General features: G+C 49.0%; 1 protein-coding gene across 9 annotated transcripts in view; it reads right to left on the bottom strand.

Moving 5' to 3' along the window:
• The window catches only part of PTPRE (protein tyrosine phosphatase receptor type E), a 151,748-nt gene that overhangs the window by 62,021 nt on the left and 63,791 nt on the right, over positions 1 to 25,936 (bottom strand). The window contains exon 1 of one of the 9 annotated variants that reach the window (XM_027588702.2): positions 15,799 to 16,059. The exons of the other annotated variants lie outside the window; for them this stretch is intronic. The gene's annotated coding sequence lies outside the window, so the exon portion shown is untranslated. Of the gene's footprint in view, positions 1 to 15,798; positions 16,060 to 25,936 lie in introns of those variants that run through there. 9 annotated transcript variants of the gene reach the window in all.

The following is a 25,936-nucleotide window of genomic DNA, read 5'->3' as shown; positions in this document are numbered from 1 at the left end:
GTTTTAATGTGGTGTCTCCATGGTGCAGTGTGCACATGACAGAAGTCATTCTCTAGAAACCCACTAAAAATGCTCTGTGTGTCTGTGTGTCTGTGTGAGAGAGACAGGGACAGAGGGAACATGACATTAGAGGAGGATCCAGGTGGACTGGAGGACGGGGCAGCCCAGGGGCAGGACACCCCCACGGCTGGGAGGCCCCCACTTCCCAGCTGTCCTGTTTTCTGACTTCAGTCGTCTGCAGGGGGAGCAGATGCCAGGAGGGCTGGTCGGGGGCACTGGGCAGGGGTAGCTTGAGGCTTAACCCCGGAGGGGCGAGGGTCCCAACCACAGAAGAGCAGGAGGCTGCGGGGAGGCGCCTCTCCTCCCGTCTCTCATCAAGAAGCTCGCCTACTTGGCCTCTGGTCCCGCTCAGCTTCCAGGAACAGAAGACACGTGTGCATCGCTGAGACCACCCGAATGCAGATCCTGGCTGGGTCACTGAGACCTATTCTGACTGGACCTCGAGATGGGAAATCCAAGAGCAAGAATGGCATGGAGCTAGGAGACAATAGTGACAGTGTGGCTTAGAGCTGGGGACCACTGTGCACACTGGTCCTCCTATTTCATGCCTGGAAGCCCCCGGAAGAGCAAGCGACCCCAAGAGCTGGGCTGGATCAGAGCTTCCCCTCCAGCTAAAGTCCAGCAGCACTGGATCTGCATTTACAGAGGGGGCAGGACGGATCCAGGAAGTCACTCGCATGTTCCCCACCCCAAAGCTCTGGTTACTTCTGGAATATACTACTGTGCTTTGCTCTCTGGAAATTTCTAGAGCCCACTCTCAACCTGGGGTGGGGGGTGAGTATGAAGGGCAGACACCAGGTGTCTTAACGAGCCATGTGGTGGGCATGAGAAGCCCACTAGGTTTTGTGCCGGATCTGCATGTGGGACCCTGTGGCCCTGCCTGGTGTAGTGACCTGGCTTCAAGTGTCCCAGGGGAAATGAAGGGCAGACCCCTCCTGTGCCTTGATCCCCAGACTGTCCCCTCGGCCACCCCGTAGAGCTTTTAGAGTGATTTTCAAAAAGGGTGGATTTCACCACGTCTTCCTCTTCAGCGGCTTCTGCTGCCTGGAGGGTTGAGCCCAGACTCCTCGGTGGGCCAGCTGGGGCAGCAGCCCCCCACCCCCAACCCTGTGCCTGGTGCCCCCTCTCCAGCAAAAGCATGCCAGGCTTCTCACCTCCTGTATTCTGCAGTTCCCAGCTCTCAGTGTTTCCAGCGCCCCTCCCCACTGACTCTGCTGGGCAAACTCCTCTCCAGCCTTCATTTCTGGGACCCAGGCCATACTCTCCAGGAATCTGTGCCCCCGGGTGATCTGGGTGCTCGGTACCCATGCCACTTCCTCACCACCATGCAGCCTGGCTGACTGACTTGTCTGTCTCCCCCTGCATCTGAGCTCCCTTGGCTCAGCCGTCTGGTGGGCATACAGCAGGTGCTCAATCCATGTGCACGAATGTGTCTGCCTTCCATTTTTCAGATGTACATCATCCTCTGCCCACACTTGCTAAACAATTCCAGAGTAAAGAAGGAAAAGGAAGGACCTCACAAAATGCCTGGCCGTTGGGTCCACGACAGAGATGGGGGCATTATGCCCTTCTTCCCCATCCCCCTGAGAACCTGGCTGGCACAGGCACCTGTCCAGCAACAGATCTTCCAGTCAGGAAGACAGGAAGGTTTGGTCTGAACCAGGTGAGCACATTCCTCTAAAAGACCAAGTCACAGCAATAAATTCAAACCAGTGTCATTGCAGGGACCACTGGGTGGGCAGCGATTTGGTGGGATGGGGACCTTCCTGCTTGCACAACTGCTCCTAGCCACACCACACAGACAGCTCTTGGGGAGGGATGTGTTTCTCCACCTGCAAACGGAGGGTCCCGGGGCTGCAGATCTAAGGGTGAAAGTTCACCGTAGCACAGAAATCGCAGATCAGAGCCTGCGGACCCAAGGCAACCCACAGACAGCCTGCGTTTGGCCTGTGATGTGTTTCAGAAGTTTTTCCTTTTTTAAAAGGTCTACCCACATACAGTCCATGCACACACTTGAAGCCCATGGTTTGATGAGTTCAGACAAACGTATGCCCCCTGCCATCCAGGCTGTAATGTCAGCCTACTCTTCCGCCGACCCCGAGAGGTGGGCACTGTTCTGATCTCCATCTCCAGAGATGATTAGCTTTGCCTGTTCTTGAACTTCCCATAAATGGAACCATACAGCACGTATGGTTTTGTGTCTGGCTTCTTTGCTTCAGCAGGTGTTGGAGACTGATGTATGTGCCTGTATCTCTTCCTTTCTACTGGGAAGAATTTTCCATGTATGACTGCCACAGGTGGCTTACCCAGTCTCCCCTGGATACACATTTGGGTTGTTCCCCATTTTTTTGCCGTTATGAACAAAGCTGCTATGAACTTGATTACAAAGTCTTTTTGTGGACGAACACTTCTCATACATTTGGGGCTTGTTATCTATAAGTGGAATTGCTGAGTTCAAGGAGTGGGTGTATGCTTGTGGTTTAAACACTTTTAAATTAGTCCGAAATATTTAAAAAGAGGAGAGTCCACATAAAGGCTGGAGATCTGGCTTCTCTTGGGAAAACCAGGTCTGGTCTGCTTTTGTGTGTGGTTGCAGGGGTTGGTCTTCAATATGAGCCTGGATCTGCAGAGTGCCATGTGGCCCCCACTCGGCCCCAGTCCCCGCCGGGTCACCCCCACCTGACCCCTTCACACAGCCTGTGGCTGCCACCCCACACGTGGGCACATGGCCCCCATCTCCAGATTTCCAGTGGTTGCCCAGTACCGCAACCCTCACTCAGGACTCCACCGGAGGATGCTGATGAGTGGTGGGGGGAGGGCAGAGGGAAGCGTGGGGGGAGGCCTGAATGTCTTCTTGTCTCAAAGCAAGAAATTTTACTAATTCCAAGTGAAATCTCCCTTCTCAGGCCACCACTGTCCGCAGTTGTGGGAGGACTTTCGTTTGGTTCGCTTTTCCTTAATATGCTGTACATACACAGTTTTTAATCTTCTTTTATTAAAAATGAATCCACCCTCATCGCTCTGGTCTCTTGTGTAAATATCTAATTAGGGCAGAAGCTTGGCCCAGCCCAATAGGGTGTGTTGCTGTCCCTCAAGAAGAACCAACTTCAAAGAACTGCCCCCATCTTCTGAAGAATGTTAATTGGGCCAAACAATGAGCATGAATTATTTATAACCACACCTCTGGTTATGTGGAAGAAAATTTGCCCACAAACTGCAACTAAGAAAAGAACTCTCTACATTTTATAACTCAAAGAAGCTGCTTCAGAACCTCCTTGGACACCCCAACCATGAGGATATACAGTCCCATTTGTGCCTGGAGGGGACATGGGGGCCAGGGTCCCCTCTGAAAGCTGGGGCCACTTTATGCCTGCCCTGGGTGGCACGGCTCACGTTTCCCAGGCAACATGTGAGGTGCACGGGCTCCTGACAACCTCAGGCTGAATGCTCACGGGATAATGTTGCAAACGGGTATCCCAGGGCCTCCTGGGTGCCACGTACATGATGCAGTGAGCAATTTCTCAGCCCCTCATCCCTACGCTCTGCCAATCTGGAAAGGAGTAATTAAAATCCTTCTCCTAGATCATCAATGACCACAACCATTGAGTAAAAGCAATTTGGCCCAAGTCACACAGCTAGAGGATGGCTGAAGCAGGTTCCCATTGGGGTCTCAGTGGATGAAGTCCACCATACCTAGACTCATTCATTCAGTGATATACCTGCACTTGCTGGACAATGGTCAACAAGATAAACATAGCCCTGCCCTCAATGACCTCCCTGCACACACCTCCTCAGTCAACTGTGGGACTCTTTACAGGACTGCTTCTCTCAACAGGCTGCACCCCGTAATGTTGACTTCTATCCAAATCCTTCTACCACCAACCTCCAGGGACACTCAGAAGTAAGACTTCCTTCCATTCCTAAATTATTCCAACACCTTTTCTAACAGAGCCCCTACCTGCTATGTATTTTGACCACACAAATTCAGACCTGCAGAGCAACTCCACGTTCCCTCTCCTTACAGTTCTGGGGGAGAATATTCTCTTTGCCACCTTTCAGCCAGCTAATTGATTAGTTTCCATCTGGTAAGGCTAAACACTTTAAGTAATCTAGTTCCAGGGTTACATTTTTCTTTATTGATGCTCTATCAGTAAACTACAATCAACACCGTATAATTATGGAAAATTATAACAGCAACACAGCAGTAAACCAAAAAAGCTACCCTTTGGGAATATTAATAAATAGATACTCTTCTCTTTAATAGAAAATTCATAAAATGCTTTGCTCTCACACTGGGAAACATTATGACACTCATGAATTTTTAAAGAAATGCTGATTTTAGTGCAACCAGGAGCCAGTAATAGAGATTTGTTTGTTTATTCATTCAACAAATATTTACTGAGTATCTTTTGGACACAGACCATGGAAGGAGGCCTTCTTTAATCAACAAGATTAGACAGAGATGCTGCCTTCAAGGGATTTCTGTTCTGACCAGGGAGACCAGCTGTCCCCTTAAAAGAACTTCAGTGCAGTCAAGGTGGGGGCGTGGAGTGGCTCGACCCAAACCACTTGAAAGCTGGCTCCACCCTTTGCATTCCACACAGATACACCGGGTGCTGGAGATGCTCAGGGACTAAAAACCCCATCCCTGCCTTTGGGAAGCTGCCACAGGCAGGAAATGATGCCACTCCCACACCTAGCGTGAAGTAAGGGTGCATGATGACCAGTGAACTGAGCAGGAATCCAGACAGTCAACGGCATGGCTTTGGGAGAAAGCTGAGTGTACAGCTGTCTTCTGAGGTCAGGCTCTCTTGCTGCTCCTGCCTTGGTGAAAAGTTTTACTTGTTTTCAGCAAAGCCTGGAGAAGTTATCAGTGGATACTGTAAGTGTTTAGGCTCCTGGGGCTCCTGGGCTCACAGACAGGGTCAGGAGAAGCTGGGCTTATGGGTCAGGGAACAGCCGGACTATTCAGTGACTGTGACCTCAGAGCTACCCCCCGGGGTATTTCATTGCCCACAATAGCCCTTGCAACTCACTGGGAGGCTCCAGGAGGCAGCCAGCCAGGTGCAGAGCCCTGACACAGGAGACAGGTGGCCTTGGATTCACACCTGGGTCCTCTACCTGTCACCGGGGCCAAGTAGCTGACTTCTCCAAGACCCTCCTCCTCTGTGACCTGGGGGCCCCGTGCCTGCCTGTCAGGATTTGTGGGGAGACACATGGGGTCTCAGAGCTGGTGGGAGGGGCAGCGACAGCCCCATACCGGTGCTCAGGGCCCTGAAAGGTGGCACCCACAGTTGCTGAGCTTCTCCTCCTGCTGGGCACCAGCTGAGGTACCCCCAGGGGCATGCAGGTGTGCCCCCAGGAGCCTCACATCCTAACAGGGCAGATAGACTCATAATAACAAGCATGGTGTTAGAGAGGGGAAGCCCAGTGACTGGAGTGTCCGAGAAGGGGGTTTCAAGTGATCAAAGTATCATAATTCACATTTTGTTTTATTGGCTCAACTTTCTTCCGAATTTTAAAGCATCAGGGATGCAGGCAAGGCAAGGCAAGGCAAAGCAAGGAGGACCATGGTATCCACGCATGCGTCCTCGCTGGACACTTGGATGCGATGGCAGAGATGACCAGCAGGTGGCGCCGTCGGGGAAGCCAGAGAAATGTCCGCGGGCATCTGCCAGGGTCCTCCGGGGCCAGGACCAAAATGCTCCCCACTCCCACCTCCTGCAAGGTCAAGCTCTCACGCATCCAGCATCTTTCCTGCATCACTCCAGACACGAGGCTTCTGGTACCTGCACGCCCCCCAAAAACGGCGCACCGGATGCCAGGGCAAACATTTATTCTCCAGCAATTTTTCTCTCCATTCACGATGCTGATTAACTAGCAGCTGTCATTATAAGATGCACGTGAATTCTCCTGAACAGGTACTCTCACACCCATTTTCCAGCCTGGGATTTTATTTTATAATCTGTGGATCCATTATCTCTACCTCCGTCAAGAAACTTAACCCTGGAATGGACTGCCCTTGCCTGAAGTGAGAGGAAAACTAATAAATCGGATGACACGCCACATCCAGGGAATTGACTCGGTTCTCGCAGTAGTGATTCTCCCATTCATATGAAAATTAATTGTACTGGAAACGGTAACTCAAAGTATATACAAACAAAGCACTGTACAAGGACAGAGGTGACAATGAACACAGACGACTTCGGGACCCACCTGTCTCTTGCCTGCCCTCTCGCTTAACGGACCAGTTGTCAGTTATGTAATAAACCCACCGATGATAACTGCTAGGTGTGATGGTTGTGTTCGGGAAGCCTCAGGGATAGAAAGATGGACAGAGAGAGAAAGGCAGGAAGGCAGGGAGGGAGAGGGAGTCTGTGTGAGGAGGGGAGCCCGGGAGCCAGACTGAGTGGACAGCATGGACCTTCCCTGATGGGGTGTGCCCCAGAGAGGGGAGCAGCTATTTTGTTCCTCCGTCAAAGGAAAAATGTCAGTCGCCCAAGCCAAGCCTCTCTTGCCTCCAGCGCATGCAGCAAGGATCTGCTTTGGGAGCCCCCTGGCTTTGCCACCTGCTGTCTGTGGGAGCTCAGGCAAGTTGCCTCTGCGGTAAAAATGCAGAGGGATCTCCAGCTCAAGGATCCAAGGAGGTCATGAATGAGCAAGGCCAGGTGTGCAGAGTGGTTACAGAGGCTAGGACGGGTGGGTCTGGTTCCCGGCCAGCAGAGGGCAGCCCTGGGGGTGGTAGCAGCCCCCCACACCGGGGAAGAAGGCTTCATGGCCATCTAGGGGCTGCCCAGAGGGCCTGCTGAATGAACGACTGAGGGATGCACAAATGGCCCCCACTGATGTGGCGGGTCCTTGAGCAGAGGGACCATGTGCCCACTCGTCCTGGACAGTCTTGCCTCGTGCCCACTGCCGGCATAATTACCCACAGTGTCCTCTTTCTCTGCCCAAGGTGTTAAGACTTGGATGCTCCACTGGATGTCCACCTGACTGGGACAGACGGATGGACGTGAGTCACTGTGCTCAACCACAAGAGACGTTTTGTGTCTTAGTATGAAACCACCAAACAGAAATGTGCTGAACAAATCCCCCTCAATACAATCCATCTATTTAAACAGTTAGGAATTAGAGAATCCCAGGTCTGAAACCCCAAATTACTGAATTCTTTTCGGAATCTTTTAAGCCATTGCTGCTCTCCCAGCAGCCCGGAGCTTGGCCACCCGTTCGGGGAGACCTGGGCTCGGCGCCACCATCTGTGTGGCCTTGGGTCAGCGCGCTCCGTCTCTGAGTCTATAAAATGAGCAAAATGGTGACCTCACTGAGCCACTGGGGAAAGTCTGTAAGATAAGAAGAAAGCCCTTCACACCCTTTCTGGAATGTGAATAAACACTTTACAATATGTTCAGCTCAAAGGCAGCCAAACAAGAAGCAACAGAATCAATTTTCTTTCTCTTATAATAGACTCTGATGTTGTGAGTCAGGGAAGGAAACCTAAGGCAGTTTTCAGTCCCAGAGACATAAGCTTTCAGCATGACCAGGAGGTTCCGGAACAGTGAGAAGTCTTGGGTTCATACACCCAACAGCATTCATGGAGCCGTGGCTGGGGACATGTCCTCCGCTGGACACCCGAGACCCTGCCTGGACGCTGCACCTCCTGGACACAAGGGGGAGGGCTGCTCTGAGGGCCTGGACCGGAGGACACCACAGGGGAGGCACCAACAGTGGCTTCCTAAGCCATCCCAGAAGGAGAGGCTTATCCTGGTAAGATCTGCAGAGGACACATGAGGCGTCCCAGTACCAGCCAGACCAGAGACCTCCCCTCCTGTCTCTCTGTCACCTCTGGGCTTAGCACTGGGCCTTGCTGACTGATGTGCTGGCTGGCCACACAACCACAGGAGAAGCAGAGGAATGTGGCAGCAGGAGAATGTGGCCCGGCTGCCTTGTGCCTTTGGAGGCATCATACCCGGCTCGTCTGTTTCTGAGAAAGGGCCAGAACCTTGCAGCCTCTGCTCTGGAGTCTCCCCTGCTCCCACTCCTTCTCACACCCCTGGCCAGTGGCAGGGGTCAGGACAGAAAGGCCAGAGAAGATGTGACCTCAGCTTGTGTGAGCTGAGAAAGACCAGACAGGTGGGCCCTTGTCACGCCGGGAGCACAGGAGGATGCTCGCCTCCCACTAGCCCACGTCGGCTACTGCCTCCCTTCCAGAGTCCCCCAGCCTCCCCGGAGAAAGGACACTGATCAGCTGGATTTAGAGACAACAGGACTGGATTTTAAGGCCTTATTCCTGGCCCCTGAAAGTTGCTGAGAATCTCTAGGATTTCTCCCTCCTGAAAGGAGGCTATTTCAGGCAGAGAGAGCCCTGCCTCATCCCCTGGCAGGTGCACGGGCCAGGGAACTCTGCAGGCACCCCCGGCACAGAGCCTGCCCCGCTCCCCCAGGGCGGGGAGAAGCCTCCTTCCCAGGGGATGAGGGGGGGAGCTGCTACCACCTCCGGTGCAAGCCCGCGCCTGGGAGCAGCAGGGAGGATGGCGAGGCAGCACTAGGACACAGCAAGTTTACGTGCGTAGGAACTGGGCACCTGGGACAGAACGGGCACCCTTGTTCCAGAGGCAACCATTTCTAGAAGTGGGACAGATGAGGGCGAATGATGGTCCTGGTCACAACAGTGACATTTCCAGGGTACGTGCTCTGGCGTGGACACTGCTCCATGCACGTTACACACACACACACCCTTGACCCTCCCAGCAGCTCCCGGACACGTACAAGGCTCTCCTCACGCCTGACAGTGGAGGACTTGGAGGATCAGAGAAGTTCAACCTGCCCCAGGCTTTCCAGCTGTCAACGGGAAGAGCCTGAATTCAAACCTAGGCAGTCTGAACACAACCAATCCACCGTCACAGGGAGCTCATCAGACCTGGGAATTATTCTGAAACTCTGTAAGGTTTTACCAGGACAAGCTGGGGAAGCATGGGACTCTGTCTAAACTGAGAAACATTTCCTCTCAGGACAAATAGGACACATTCTGTAAATTCCAAAGACTCACTGAAAATATTTACTTTCACTTCCGCCCCACCCCCCAAAATCCATGAATTGTTTTGGCACTAACCAATGTTAGCACTTTGTGGGTTTGGGATTCCAAGTATCTCCACTCAGAACTTCATTTCAATTCTGTTATACCTGGGAAATGCCCTTGCATCCTAAAATGGGTACTTAATAAATACTTGTTTAGTGAGTGAATGAAATGGCCAAAAGGTTTACCAAAAAAAAAAAAAAAAAAGCCTGAGTTGAGCTTTGTTTCTCCCCAACCAATGTCTCTATAAACACTAGCAGCATCTCCTCAAATATTTATCAATACAGAATCACAGAATTTTATGTCCTTTGAGAATTCCTTGTTCTGTTACCAGAAAAAAAAAAAAAAGCAAGGAAAGAGACCTCAAAAGAAATGAATGTCAGAATCTGCTAGAAAGTCAGGTTAACAGGAAAATAGGAAACAGGCCGTGAGAAACGGAGTTTATTCAATTGTGTTTAGAAATGTTCGGGTCAAATAAAGGTTGACCTGTTTAAGAACAGTCAGACTGGACATCAGCTGTATCAAACCCTTTTGAGCAAAGAACGTCCTTTTTATTTGAAATCCAAGGACAACAGGGAGGAGGGAAGGGCAGAGCTGTCAAAGAAGTGATCTTTTTGGTGAAAGATTGTTTCACGGCACTTGGCACCGTCTCTGGAGCTCAGAAAAGCCCCTTCGAGTGTCCTGGGGTAGGTTTTCTTCATTCTTTTATCCACCCAAGTATTTCCTGATCTCCCGTTTGGTGTAGCCCAGGCCTGGCAAACTTAGGCTGTCAGAAGCAAAGGACAGCCGCCCTGAATCAAGGAGTCTTCCCACGCCATGCAGGGACGTTTTCAATAAAGATGCTACCCAGGACTAACACAGCATAAATACTGCTCCATCTCTTATCTGCATCTAGAAAGTATGTAAACATAATTTAACAAGCTTGAAAGACTGTAAACCTCCTAATTTCTATCTGACTCAGACAGGAGGAAAGAGACTTAGATTAAGCATTGATTTTCATGTCAAAATTATCTAAGTGTCTAAGAGGCACCTCGAGGTTGATTCTTGTGCTCTGATTTAACCTTGCCTGGGAAAATCCATTTTCCTCTTGGTCTGTGAAATTGCACCCAGGGATGCTAGTGGTGTGGCCCCAGCTGAGGCCAGAACTCCAGAGAGATGGTGGATGCACTAGGTTGGGTCTAGGAAACTCAATGGTATCATCACCAGCCCCAAGACCTTCAGTCGAAGAGGAGAAACTGCCAACTTGCAATGGGTGTTGTATGGGTTGAGTTGTGTCCCCCCCACCCCCCAAATTCATGCCTACCTGGAACCTCAGAATGTGACCTATTTGGAAATGGGGTCTCTGCAGATATAATTAGTTCAGTGAAAACGAGGTCATGACGGGTTAGGATATGCCCTAAAACCAATGTCTGATGGCCTTGGAAGAGAGAAGAGGATACACACGTGTCCCCCAGAGAAGGTCATGTGAAGACGAGGCGGAGATGAAGTAATTCGGCCACGAGCCGTGGAATCCAGGGCTGGCCAGGAGCCATCCAAGCTGGAGGAAGCACAGAGGGAGTCCCTCACGGAGCCTTCAAAGGCGGCGGGGCCCTGCTGACAACCTAGTGTCACACCTCCAGCCTCCAGAACTATGAGAGAACACATTCCTGTTGTTTTAAGCCACCAAGTTTGTCTTCATGTCTTACAACAGCCCCATGAAACTAAAAAGGGTTTCTAAAAATGCATCCAGTTTCCTGTCTGCCCATGTCTCCCTTCATTGGCTGCAGGATCCTTCCAGATCCTTCCAGATCCTTCCGGACTCTCCTCCCTCCTCATGTCCCACATCCATCAGTGACCACATCCCACCACGTTCTTCTCTCAGGCAAACTTCACACCTTCCTGTGCCCTGAAGGCCAAGACCTTCTCCCCCTCACCCGACGGCAGTCAGGAGTCAGGGAGGAAGAGTGAAGCATGGTGCCTGGTACGAGTCCCAGAACACAGTGAGGACAAGTCAGTAATGGCAGGCCAGCACGGTCCATCTGCTCTGCGCCCCATCACCAGACTGCTGGACCTCACATGCCCCTCACCTGCGGCCTGCTCAGGGATCCTTCCTGGGGTCTGCAGCAGTGCCCCCGAGTTCTCTTACCACCTTCACAAGCTTGTAACAGTCACATCATCCACTCATTTTTCTCTTCTTTCTTTTTTTTTTTTAAGTTTTATTTACTTAAGTAATCTCTACACCCCACGTGGGGCTCGAACTCACAACCCCAAGATCAAGAGTTGCATGCTCCTCTGACTGAGCCAGCCAGGCATCCCTCACTCATTTTTTCTAAAAAAATCAAATATGTGTATTTAAAAAGGAACTCTTTTCATTCGTGTAAATGGGAAAAGCAGCGTTGCTAGCCATACCCAGAGATGAGCTTAATAATCAGCTCAGGGATGGGCAGGAAGGAGGACTATGAAATGGAGGCTCTTGGGTCAGAGCCTGCTGTCCTTTTGTTAAAAAGGTAGATTAGCAAGTCTCAGAGATGTTAAAGGCACACTGAACCCAAAGTGAGTCTCTCTTTGAGTCTGAGGAAGACAGGAGGAGAATAAAGAAGGAAAAGACTTTCTCCCTTTGTGATTCAAAATTTTTCACTGCTATGCTCAGTTTCCACTGAAAACCATCAAGGACTTTTGTGCATCAAAGGATACTACCAAGAAAGGGGAAAGACAACCTATAGAATGGGAAAAATATTTGCAAATGATATACATGGGGTAAGGATCTGGCTTCCAGAATGCATAAAGACACCTACAGCTCAACAACAGCAAGACAAATAGTCAAAAAAATGAACAAAGACCTTGAGCGGACATGTCTCCAAAGAAAACCGGTGAATGGCCAGCAAGCACAAGAAAGGATGCTCAATACCCACTGATCAGTAGGGAAATGCACAGCAAACCCACAATCACACCCACCACTTCACACCCACTAGGGTGACTATAATTTAAAAAAAAAAAGAAAGAAAGAAAGAAAGAAACTAACAAGGGTTGGTGAGGATGTGAAAGAACTCAAACCCTCATACACAGCTGATGGGAATGCAAAATGGTGTAACCACTGTGGGCAACTTTGGCAACTCCTCAGAAAGGTAAACAGAGAGTCATAGTGGCACCCAGTAATCCCAGCCCTGGGCATATACCTGAAGGAACTCACAACAGGTGCTCAAATAAAAACTTGTACCTAAATATTCCTAGCAGCACTATCCACAATAGACGAAAGGCAGAAAACAACATCCATCGGTGGATGAATGGAAAGTGTCGTCTATCACATGGTGGGATATTATTCAGCCATGAAAAGGAAGGAAGTATGGACACATGCTAGGGCATGATAAATATATTGTTCAAGGGAGAGAAGTCAGACAAAAAGGTCGCAGATCATATGATTTCATTTATACGAAATACCCACAAGAGGTAAATCAATAGAGACAGAACGAAGCTTTGTGGTTGCCAGGGGCTGGGGGCAGGGAGAGATGGGGAGCAACTGCAAACGGGCACAGGTGGTTCTTTTTGGGGTGAGGAAAATATGTTGGAACTAGGTAGAGAGAGTAGTTACACAACATTATGGACATAGTAAGGGCTCCTGAATTGTTCTCTTTAAGATGGCCAATATTATGTTACGTGAATCTTATCTCAGTAAAGAAAGATCATCCGAGGACCACCACATCCTATGCTTTGGGATAAAAGGCACCCTCCCCACTTTGGCTTCCAAGATCCACAATAACACTTGCAGAAGTGGGAGTAAGCAAAATCTGTTGAGTGCTGTGTACTCAGTGCTAAGTACTGAGTGCTTTCCATCATCAACCCCTTTAATCCCCCACCACAAGAATAAGAGAGTGGGTCCATCAGTACCCTCCCTTTCTGGGTGAGGAAATAGCACAGAAACACCGAGTGACGTGGGGTAGTCACACAGCTCAGATGACACTGCTTCCTCAGGGGGATGGGGCGGACACTCTGGGTTGGGGTGCGTGGGGCCTTGGAACCGCTGCTGAAGATGGGGGTGTCCCAGCGGGCACACGGGGCCCCCTGCAGGCTTCCAAGCTCCAAACTTCCCCCTTCCATATTAATCATTTCTCTTGACTAAATACTAGTCCTACATTCTGCAGGTCCCATTGTACGAAATTACATGGTGAGCTGGCACTGCAAATTACACTCATTATTAGAAGTTACACGGCAACATTTATACTAATTAAGTTGGGTCTCATTTCTTTAGCTCTAATTTTAAAACACTGGCAGAACTCCAGCGCCTTATGTCCGTTCACAAACTGCCACAAACGGATGGAGCAAAATGTCCTTTTAATTTTCCAGCTATTCAAGATCACTTTACACTTAAAAACTGCTTACTGACCTTATTATGCCACTTTCTTCTTTTATTTTTATTTTTTTTGCACTAGAATCAGGATGAATGTAACAAGGTATAGTTTTAAAATACAAATCTTACAGCATGCTTCAGAACCGACAGGGCTTGTATTCTTTAAGGCATTAGAAATCATTTTTGAAAGTTTGTTTTCCCAGAGCAGGGCTGGTTTTTAAAAATTTGTTTCCCAAAGAAATACAAATCACTGCCCTCCCATGTAACCGGGAGAACAGGAGGGCAGAAATGACAAGCATGGTAATAATAGCGATGCTGCCTGGGGTTTGCTCCCAGGCAGGTGGCAGGTCGAGTGCATCAGAAGAGTAGCCTCATCTTGGCCCCTTGGTCACTACCTTAAATGAGGTCTCAGCGAGGAAGTGACAAGCCAGGATTTGAACGCAGTGCCTGGCGAAGTCCATGCTGCTTTTCAATACTCCAGGTTATGTAGGTACACGTGCGGGGTGTATGTAAAGGGACAGAACACATCATACATAAAACATATGACCCCCAAATCTTGCAAAAATTAGTTGGTATCTGTCCTTTAGTTCATTTTCATGCTCAGAAACAGCTGCGTGAAAGCCCGCCATGTGCCACGCAGGGTGCTCGGTGCTGGGAAGATATGACTGAGTAAAAGCAAGCATCATCCCCCTGCATTCCTGGGCTCTGATGCTATTGATTTCTCCTGCCGGCAGGCCCCAACGCTGGCTCCTCCCCCCTCAGAGCCGTTTCTATCGCTGGGGCCCCTGGAGTCAGACAGTGATGTCCACTCCCAACTGACTCCCAAAGAGCTTTTTCTTCCCTCTGCTTTTCCCTTTGGAGCTCTCCTGCAGGGGCCACCCGTATACAAACTTCCTGAAACCACCGTCACCACCCCACGCACGCCTGGGATAAAATACTCCACACAGACAGCTCAGGCTTCACCCACTATGGGCCTTTCTCCAGCACACCAGCAACCATGCCGTCCAAGGTGAAAGCAAGCAAATGCAAAACCGAGCCCTCCTTAAGAACTCCCCCCATCCACGCTGCACAACGTCCCTGACTTTTTTCCGCGTGCTGTTCCCTGCACAGTACGCATGCATGCACAGGCACCCAATCAGATTTCTCTTTAGCAAAGAAAGAACAGTTGGGGAGGCTCATGGTTGACGGGAAGATAATAGAAGCCCACTCCTACCATTAACAAAGCACAAGTAAGTTTTCCCCCTAGACTTTCTAACATAAAATACTCTAAGGTTCTCTCTAATGCAAACAAGATAAAGCAAACATTATATTTACAGTGAACTATGGATCCCATTTGTTATGCTTTGTGTGAAGGCCCAAATGTACAGGGATACCCTTCTCCCTGGGCTCAGAGTGAAGCGGGCAGAGAAACTTCCTGTCACTGAGCACTGTCACCTCCTGGGGCATGCTGTGGCCCCACACTGCTGAGCACTCGGGGGGCAGGGACCCAAGTCAGCACTGGTGGGATTCTGAGGGTAATGCGGGGATGACCGGCGTCCTTTGAGTGGAGAACAGAGCTTGTGGGGGCACCAAAGGAAGACGGGCGTTCCGGGATAATCTGGTTGAAATAAAACACTGCACAGAATTAAACCTATTATTTTTCCCCAGCAGTAAAGCTTTTCTCACTATACGTATCAAAAATAATTCATAAGTGAATTGTATCTGGGTTTATCCAGTTAGTAGATTTACAATTGAAAAGTAATTTGTGCATTTATCACATACGGTCTCTGTGAGAACGTGTGCCATTCGCTGTGATACAGCCTTCGACCACAAGCTGCGCGCTTAAAAAAGAGAGAGAAAAGAAATGCAGGCAGAGAAAATATCTTCCTCCAATTTTATGGGGTAACATTCCAAATAATTGGTTAGTCAGCTTTCGTGTCAAATATTCCCTAAAACGCCTTTAGAATTTTCACATTAGTTGAAAGATGCATGTCGAACATTTTAAGCCTGTTCCCGCTGCTTCAGGTACATTTAGTTACTATATTTTAAGGGAAAGAGAAAGCACTTAGACGTTAAATAGCAATGTATGAAGTAGGCAGGCATACGACTGGCATGAATCACTTGCACAAAACTGCAAAACCACCACCTACATGGAGGCTACATCTTACAAATCGGTGGAGTAAACTCACACACAGACTTGGCCAAGAACAGAATTGCCATGACATTCCCAAACTACCAGGGAGTCGCAACATGAGATATTACACTTTAAAAGCTGCTGGAGAATGCACGACCTAAATGAGAGACGGAAGGAACCTTCCAGAAATCCCCTCCACGTCTGTATTCCACATCCATGGATACTTACAGAGCAACCACTCTCCGAGCAGCCCCTAGGTGATCACCATGTTCAAACCCATGTCCACAGCACTGGCGTCTCCCTGGCTGACAACATGAACATTTCCAAGCGGGCTACCGAGGCGAGAGGCAATACATTATTCACGTGGGTATTCCCTTTGTAATTCTCCTTCGCAGGCTAGTGGCTGCCTGCACTCAGGCGATGTCATCAGAAACCAAAGCCAAAAATCCAGCAGGGGAAACGGGACAGAAGAGCTCACTCATCTCTCGTGGAAATACTTAAAAATAAATTTATAATCATGGTGACATAGTGACTTTTTTCCCCCCCAGCTTACAATAAATCAGTAAGAAAGGTGGCATAAAATCCAGGCTGGCTGCCGGGAGTGTAGCTGCAGAGGGCAGTGGTGCTGGCGGGGAAAGCAGAGCCCGCCCCGCGGCGGTGCACTGCGCTTGCAGGGCAGAGGCCGGGAGAGCATCCACGGCCCGCAGGGAGACGGGAGGAGTGGACAGCCTACAAGCCCCAATCACAAGCCCCCATGCCGCACGTTTCCTTCTCCAAAGTGACTGTTAATGTTACACTTTCGAAAGGGCTCTTTCAAGGCAGAATGAGATTTCAAAGATATTTCAAATGCATTTCAAAATACAACCACCGTAGAAACATGGAAGCGAGAGGCTCGTCGGCACATGCGTTACGAGCGCTTTTCCCCAAATAGGGTTGCAAGGTAAATTTCCTTCAACCTGGAGTTTTCTGCTCCGCCTGAAGAGCAAGTCTATGTCAGGCACGGTGCTGCTTTGCAGAGTCAACTTCTCATCTCAAAAATATCTGTTTTCTTCCACGGCACTTCCTAAAATTAAAAGGGAAGTGTACCCCCAAGACGACTCTCTCATCTGGTATCCGAAAAACTGAAACTCCTGCTGCTTGCCTGTTCTCACCAAGTTCTCCTTCCTTTGCAACAAAGTGGAAGCTGCTTTATTTCACAGTCAATAGGTTGAGCCACATCCCTGGGAAAGTAGTGGCTTCATAAAGAAAATGACCTTCCTGGGGGACGTGGTGATTCGTGTTGGCGTCATACGTGCACAGAGAGCTGTAACGCTGTGTCTAGTCTTTCAGAGGATCGATCACTCACGAGAACCAAAGCGGTCCACGATGTGTGACCACGGTTTGTTGTAATGTCTAACTTTTTTTTTCATACTATGACAATTCCTCTGACCAGCCCCAGGCACTGACTTTCATTTGGTCCTGAGAATTTGATTTCAAGTACTGTTTACTGAGTACTTGCTCTGGGCAAGGACTGTGCTAGAGAGTTATATATTCTATTCCATTTAATACCCAATTATGTCTGCCTCCAATAAAGAAAAAATCAACAACAGTCCTGGAGATGTGTTCTATGTGGCAGGGACAGTGACCAGGCTTTGAGCAGCTACTGTAACAGAGGTGGGCATGGAATCATCAGCTTCTCAGAGCTCTGCCTTGCTGCCCTTGGTGACTTCGAGGATCCCATTAGTTGTCGGTAAATCCATTTATTTTCTGAAAACGCTGCTTTTCACTCATTTTCTGTTGATAAGGAATTTCTGAGACAATCATTGAAAACCATCTCTCCTGCAGACAGCCAATGCGACGCGGCTACAACAGGATTGAGATCTCTTCTATTCCCGAAGGGGGCCATTATTTCCACCGGTTGCCATGGAGATGCTGCAGCATCGCGGCTGTGTGTTCAACTGCTTCCCACTGCAGTCATACCACACACTTAAATCAAACCATTTGTTTCACATGGCACAGGTTTTTTTTTTTGTTTTGTTTTTTGTTTTTTAAACAAACACCTGGCTATGTGAAACTTAGAGGAACTCCTAGCTTCATCTCTGCGGTGGTGATGGATGGTGACAGCTGAAAGTGCCCTAGCACACAACCCAGCATCGACGGGTGCCGGGAGATTAAAAACAAGCAGAAGAAACCTCTCACAATTCCTTGATGTAGTCCCCTTGATTAATTTCAGGGGGAATTTCTTACTATTTCCAATGACCCAAGGAAAGCTTCTCAGAAAGCAAAAGTAATATAACTAGAAATCAGCAAAAATAAATGTTTCGTGGTTGGGAGTTCACATTAATTGAACCTCGGCCACATTCGTTTTTGAAGCAACGGCTGAGTTTGCTATGTATACAGCTCCTACGTTGCTTTTACTTGTAACTAGCACACACACACACACACACACACACACACACACAAATACATATACACGTACACATCAGTGAATTCCTGAGGTCTCTAACCTGTGAAGTCTGGCTTCAACAAAACAAGGGATCTTCTATTCAAGTGCTGAACTCCACTTGAACTCAAGGATGCTGGTACCCTGAGGCTCTAGCCTGGAATCCAGGCTGTGAGAAGGTATCTACCCCTTGACTGCCCCACAGCAGAGCAGGGACAGGACACATGGCCTTGAAGATGGCAGGTGGAAACCTCCCTTTGGAGTCCGTGGATTTCAGTGCTTTACCTTCTGCAGACACTGGGCCGGCAGTTGGCTGTCCTCAGCTCTTACTGCAAATGGTCTTAAGAGCTGACTTGAACTCCTGACAAAAGGACAAAATGGTGTTAATCAAAAGGGGAGAAATAACCTGGAGTGGACTTCAGAGGCTGCTATTTGGAAAAGCTGATAATTAACTAAAGCCAAACTTCAAGGAAATCGTCAAATCTAGATCATGAAGTTAACCTGAATTTGAGTCGGGTTATTCGTGCATTCAGGTCTTTTTCTCCCCATCACCCCCCCCCCCCCCACCGACCAACACACACACACCACCAATGCCCTTTATTTGTTTGGTTTTTGCTTTGTTTTACCCTTTTTTTTTTTTTGCCATGATTCTATTAAGATTGGCCAGGCTTGAAGCTGAGAAGATTTGTTGCTTTAGGAACAGAAAGAAAACTCTCCCCACATAGGAAAGAATGTCATGGGGACCTTAAGCCGAGGCCACGACAATGGGCAGATCCACTTCCCCCAACACCCATTCCATAAAGAAAGGGGTCATGGCCTTTACAGTAACTCCCCCCCCCGCCAGGACACAACAGACCGGTTTGTGTGTCTGCAGGGCCCGAGGGTGTGCGGTTTGAGCCCTGCAGCGCTCTGCGTCCTCCTCCACTGGAAAGAAGAGATTTCGTGAGCTGAGTTGCTCACATGCAACAAGGCGTGGAGTGGAAGCCGAGACCCCGGGGGTGTACTGGATGGATGGTAATGCACGGATGTGGGTTCCAGGGGTGGCCCCAGCTGGAAGCCTTTTGAAGGAGATTCCTTTTCTTAAATATTTTATTTATTTATTTGAGATAGAGAAAGAGCACAAACAGGAGGAAGGAGCAGAGGGAGAGGGAGAAGCAGGCTCCTTGCCGGGGCTCGATCCCAGGACCCTGAGATCATGACCTGAGCCGAAGGCAGAGGCTTACCCCACTGAGCCACCCAGGCACCCCATGAAGGAGATTCTTAAACTGGAGATTGTATAATTAGAATCCTGAGCAATTTGATATGCTTTACTCCTAAGTCAGGGAAGAATGGGGCGCCACCGAGCCCTGTGCCTTCATGCTGCGCACACTGGTGTACAGCCCTCAGCCCACCCTGTCCGGATCCGCTCTGCCCTGCTTCTTTTCTATGACGGAAGCAATGATTTGAACAGGGCAGGTTTCCCCTTTATACACCATCGATACTAAATGGGCTTTGGCCCATTTACCTGCCTTTTGTGAAACGCAGGTAAAATGACACGTTGCTGAGCAACGGAAGCTTCCGGTATGGCATGTCCTTCTTAGACAGGCTCTCTCCCCTCCAAGTAATTGGACATCATTCATGTCTCCCCGTCCACACAGGGAATAACACACGAGACTTTACATCATCTTGAAATGAGAAGTGAGTTGCCTCGTTCCTGGCAACAAGATGTCCATGACATGAATTTTCCCAGAGAAACTAGACTCTTTAATGCCAGGGCTGTCAGCTAAGGCAGGAGCAGGTGGAGTAGATGGTTCACTGAATTCTCAAAGAAAGCTCCCGACTTCATACTAACACACATTTGAGAAATAGAGGTCAAATCCATTTAGTTCAAGGTGGCCTGGGATTTTTTTCCCAGTGTGTGTGCATGTGTAGAACGAATACAAACACGGGCAGAAATGCTACATGAGGCACGTAGGAATGATGAGGTTCCTGACCCGACAGTTTTCTCCAACGCTCAGCAGACTTGCGACAACTGTAAGCAATGCTTACTTTAGCCATCCTATTATGCCATCCAGAAGGATGGGCCAAATATCTCAGGATCACAGGAAAACAAGGCTTTCACGAAGGTGTTTATAACTATCTATTGCATGAAGCTATTTATGAAACCACAGAAAGCCCTAGGGCTGTCCAGTTTCCCAAACCCACCTGCAGGCTCCAGGCCATCAGCTGAGCCCTGGCCAGGTAATTCTGTGGTGCTATTCTGGATCCACCGACCCTGAGAATTCAGGGGCTTCGGGCACCCACCTAAGTCCTTCAAATGGAGGCCCAAAAAGGCACATGACTGTTTTGTTATCGGGCAGCCCTAAGGGCAAGCTGGCGTTTGAACTCGGTCCCCTGGCTGCCACGCCAACGTTCTGGCAAACCCCGACTCTGCGCTTCGTGCTTGGGGGTGTGAACTGACTTCGTTTATTTAGTTATATCCACCTTGCTCCAAAAAAGGATATAAAGTGGTGTAAGCAGTATTAAATGCATATTCATCCATCATGCCCTCCTTTCTGTGACCACATTCCAGCAGAACACCCAGTGCATCAATACCACCCTTCCAAGGAGTAGTAAGGACCTGAATGACAATGTAAAGAGGGTGGTAGGAAGTAGTAAGGTGGGGCTGAGAGTCAGAGAGAGAGGGCTGTCCCCGAGAGGGCAGGAGACACCTTCCCAGAAACGAATGATGCAATCAGGGAGAATGAACGTGCTTGTTGGGAACAGAAGCCCCTTATTACAACAATCCACGGGTGAACATTCCAGTGTTCTGACCATCATTTCTTGTGGCTGAGCTGCTTCGGGGGTGTGAGACCAGCCCCACTCAGGAGGGCTCGGAGCATGGGGTTTCACACCCAGTTTGTACTAACTTTCTGAGTTTTTACTTTGTCAGTGCAGTCAGATGGGACAATGGCGCAGCACTCCAGGGGCTTGGTGGCTTAGTCACACCTGGCCCAGCTTCTGCCTCCTCTCCAGGGCAGGTTCTTGACTGTCTGCTTCCTAGGCCCCAAAGTGTACACTTGCCCAGCAAGTTGCAGGGCACAGTCTCGGGCATCGGTGAGGGTCTGTACTGCCTAGAGTATGCCCGTGCCCCAGGGAGCATGACATTAAATAGAAGGTAAAAAAAAAAAAAAAAAAAACCAGCGTGATAGGTCGAGAGAGAGACCACGGAAGAAAGGAAAAAGCTTTTTGTTCTGCTTTTTGAACAAGCAATTGAGCATCTTAGGTGGCCGGCCCTGCGTGCACTAAGTGCCGCCCCAGGTACTGTGTAGGGTGCAAAGGTGGTGTTCTCTTTCTGCTGACTGCCTGCTCTCCCCCACTCCCGTGCCCAACCACTCACTCATCTACTCCTTCACCAGCCGTCTGTGGAGTCGGGGGATCTGCTGGGTGCTGGGCAACCCCCGGGGATCCACGTTAGGACACTGACTGCTCCCGAGCTGCTGGGTCACCGGCAGGCATGCAGCCAAATCGCTTCTTCTCTGTCCCTTTGCAAAGGATCCATCCAGGCGCTAGTCTCAGGGAAGTCAGACTCGTCCATAAATTATGGAGAGTAGAAAACAGGAGTTCAAGAAAGTTTTCTACGGCCAAACTGCTGGCGCCATCAGGCAGTTCTCTGAATTTGACTTTTGGCTTCCCAAGATGAGGATTTAATTCTCTTTTAACCATATCCTCCAAGAACACCCTTTCCTGTGGGTTTAGAAAACTGCCTACCAGGATTGCTGAGACCCCACTGACACACACAGTCTCTTTCACAGACTCTAGATCAGATACGTCAAGGGGCACCTTCCTCAAGCATCCACTAACCCTCCACCTGGCCCACAGCGCTCTGTGACTGGGGCCAGTGCCAAGCTGTTTCAGATTTCCCAGGGACACTGTGACTTATAATATTTCTATAAAATGCATGATAGCCCAGCTGAAATAAAAGTTATTTACTTTTTTTACTTTTCAAATGAATTTCAGAAAGGGTCAACACATTCTAGTGAAAAATGAAGACTCCTCTAGGCACCAAAATGACAAATGCCCAGATGCACTGCTTCGATTTCTGACCAGGTATTTTGATGGTTTAATACTCAGCTTTCTGACATGGTACCCGAATTTCTAGAAAAGGTACTTGGATAACCAGCTGGTACTTGGATTCTTGATGTGGTATTTGTAGTTCTGATGCAGTATTAAGACTTCCGATGTGGTCCTTGAATATCGGAGAGGTATTTGGACTTCTGACTTCATATACAAACTCCGCGCTGGGGCCCCGGGTGCTGGGTGTGGGGCATGAGCTTGTCCAGATGGCTGCACGCCCCAACCATCTGAAGGCGCGGGGCTGAGCTGCCAAGGGATGGAAGCAGCGAGGCAAGGGACCCTGAAACAGGAGCTCCACAGCTCTGGTCACCAGGACGACCCCCGGCGCCGTTTTCCATTAAGGTTGTGGAGCAGAAGGGGTACATGAGCCCAGCTGGGTGGACAGAGGCCACTGGGAGTAAACTGGCAGACAGGGAGAAAGCCTGACTGAGTGGATACTGATTATGTGACTAGGCTTTCTGGGAGGCAGACCGACCACGTGGCTTTCCAAGTGGAATGGATTTGTAGCAACATAAAAAAAAAAAAAAATGTTTAAAACAGCCACACAACGTTTAAAAACATTTTTATAGAAAGGAGGGCTTGGGGATGTTTCATGAGGTCTGACGTCCTCTAACCGAGAGCGCCCCTGTCACGGGATGACCTCATCACTGCTATTTCCTAAGAGCCCGGGGGGAGGCGAAATGCCTTCTCTGCATCATAGCGCCGCGTCCCCTTGTCTCAAACACGCTGAGCACAACGTTGCCCAGATTACAGCAAAAATAATTTTTTAAAGGAAACAGGTCTTAATTCTCAGCAGGAGGAAAACGCACAGCCATGGGTTGTGAATCACTCATTAAAAATTAAATGAATCCACCCACAACAGGAAATAGCACAACAGAATGTCGGTGTTGACTTCATGTTGGAAGGAAGCCAGAAACAAGACTTGGAAACAGTGATGGCTTGGGAGTGTGATCTCGCTCACACTGGGTGCATTCAGGACCCTAACTTCATCTCCGTGGCCAGCACTTTCCAGCCTGTCTTTTGCTGATTACTCGCAGGAGAGGGAAGCATCATGGCATTGGGGGTTTCCATGGTTTCCGAAAAGATCGAGCAATCCTCCCTCCCAGTGAATCACTTCTCCAGGTAACGCAGAGCATTACTCAGCCCCCAGAACCATTTGCCAGAATGGATCTCAGAACAGTGCGGAGAAAGTACCTTTGTGTTACTGTCTAATGCTTCTGCTGAGGTTTTAAAATCGAAGCCTAAGGATTCCCAGTTTTTACTTCGTACATATTAGCAACATCATGGAAAGAAGATTGCTTTTCAAAAATGTTTTCCCCATTCATAAAACCCTCCTTTCTATGTTCCTTGTTCTTCTGGAGGCAGGAGGAGCAAACACAAACAAGAGCGGAGGGAAGAGAATCAGCAGTGAAGGACAGCTGCTTTCTTTTCCAAGCGAAGATTATAAAACATTTACATCGTGCGGTGCAGACTTCATCCCGGCAGGGAAAATGATGGATGTATCTGGCCCAGGCTCGGCTGATTCACAGCAGTGGCTAATTTAGGGGGATTTCTGTATTAACTCAAAATCCAGACAGGCATCACCCGAGAACATCAACTCTATGTCTCCAAGGGGCCTTTAAAAAATTCTCATCTAGCCCTTTATTTTTGAGACAAAAAAGGTAGGACTCAGGACACGAAGGGACACGTCTAAGTCATTCAACTTTCTGGAGCTACACTCTATGTGCGTCCAATCCTTTCCTAGGCTCCCGTGCGAAATACACAATTACAATTGCTAGAGAAAGGACTCAAACGCAGGCCCTCCAGGCGATATTTCCTCAAGTCAGAACTAGGACCCACCACTTCATTTTTTAAGACTGCACAATTATGAGCCCGCAGGGGACACCTGATAAACACTGGCAGAGAGAATAGACCAACCCCGCACTGTGCTGAAAGGAAGCCTGGCAAGTGTGTGAAGAGAGATTAGAAAACTGGATTTGGTCAACAGATAACGTGCGGAAACATTTGGAACTCTGGCCAAGATCAACTCAACTGATCATAAAGTTGTTCCAAAATATAATTATCTATCAGCAACCTGTTTGCAGAACCCATGGGATACGTCCCTTTTTATTACTGTCCTCTAAAACTTGCATAACTGCAAAATGATATTTTTCCTCATGGAAAACGTTGCTTTCTTTTCGGCAGGTCGGCTTCCTCATTGTGGGTGGTGCTAATGAGAGCCGCCTGGCTTTTAGGTTTGAGAGGAGCCTGTGCACAGCTCAGGGGCCCCTGGATGCTGCTAAGTCCCTTCCCGCTGTCCTCCCAACTCACTTCCCCCAGCCCGTCTGGGTCTCTGTCTTCTCAGCGTCAAGGTGGAGGTGAGGATGCACACCCAGACTGCCTCCGGGAATCTCTGAGGCCCGAGTGAGATAATGACCTTGAGCATGATTTGTAAACTGTAAAGTGCTCTACGCGCATGTGTGCGGGATTATAAATGCAATTTATGTTTTCAGCATAAGGCATTTATCTGGCAAAACAGGAAATAGATCAAGTCCTGTTTTTGTGAATAATAATTTCCACCAACATGACGTTTTGAGAAAATTCATTTCTCAGCAGCAGTGTGGTAACATGGTGGTTTTAAACATATTTTTATAGATAGCACTCAAACACAAAATCTCTATCATTTCTGATAGCAGACCAATCTTGCTCAGGTTATTTGAAATCACTTAAACACTATCAACATATTTTTTCAAAGTTGTTAGAATCCAATCAGCCCCCACCCTAAAATAACTCAAATCCAGTTTTTTTTCCACTTATGCTCATTTCCATTCAAAACAAGAAGAAAAGCGACTCAGAGACGTACTTTTGTTTAGCAATTCCACAGGAATCTTTTCCAACATTTTAAATAGTTTATACCAAACTCTGTATTTCACTAAGCTGTTTAAAAAAGTCCCCTGGAATGGGCAATTTTTTTTTTTTAAGATTTTATTTATTTATCTGAGAGAGAATGAGAGATAGAGAGCAGGAGAGGGGAGAGGGTCAGAGGGAGAAGCAGACTCCCCGCTGAGCAGGGAGCCCGATGCGGGACTCGATCCCGGGACTCCAGGATCATGGCCTGAGCCGAAGGCAGTCGCTTAACCAACTGAGCCACCCAGGCGCCCCGGAATGGGCAATTTTTGAACAGAAAGGATTTCTCCTCCCGCGGCTCACTGTCCTGATGCACATGGGGACATGCCCCAGTCGGTAACACTGCAGGTGGGGGCGAGTTCCCGCATCAAATGGGGATGGGTCCACGTTCCTTCCAGGGGGCGGCAGACCTCATTCCTGATTCCAGGGCCCAGGGTGTCTAAGAAATCTCTCTGTAAGTCCCACACCTAAAAGGATCTCTACATTTCTTGTCTTTCTCCCCCTCCCCCCACCCTGTGTGACTGATGCCACTCGTCAGGCAGTGGGCGTGGATGCCATCTGTTTCTACAGCAGAAACTGCACACAGAAGGTCAGTCCCCGCCTCGTGAACCTGAACCCAAGCTCCTGGAAGACCAGCTCACGGTCCTGCAGACCGGGTACTTCCCAGGCTCTCACCACATCACTTTTAACTGAAATGCCACTTCACAGATCAAGTTGATAAGGAAGGTGAAGAGGGTGGGTTTGATTATAAAAATAGGAAACATCCAACTTAAAATGGGTGGGATTTTGATGTGTCATCCAGCCAACAATAACTGGGAATTGTTTTCCTAAAAGGTGGACCTCACCTTGGATTGCTGGCAGTCAGACAACCCCCCGGCCCCCAGGCAGCCGGCTCCTGTCCACCAACCCCCATACACCGCTTGGCCAGGCCGCGGTGGATTAAAACAGTTTCCTGAAGCATAA

The sequence above is a fragment of the Zalophus californianus genome, chromosome 15 (assembly GCF_009762305.2).
Source record: "Zalophus californianus isolate mZalCal1 chromosome 15, mZalCal1.pri.v2, whole genome shotgun sequence".
Lineage (NCBI taxonomy): Eukaryota > Metazoa > Chordata > Mammalia > Carnivora > Otariidae > Zalophus > Zalophus californianus.
This window is presented reverse-complemented; position numbering and strand designations above follow the sequence as displayed.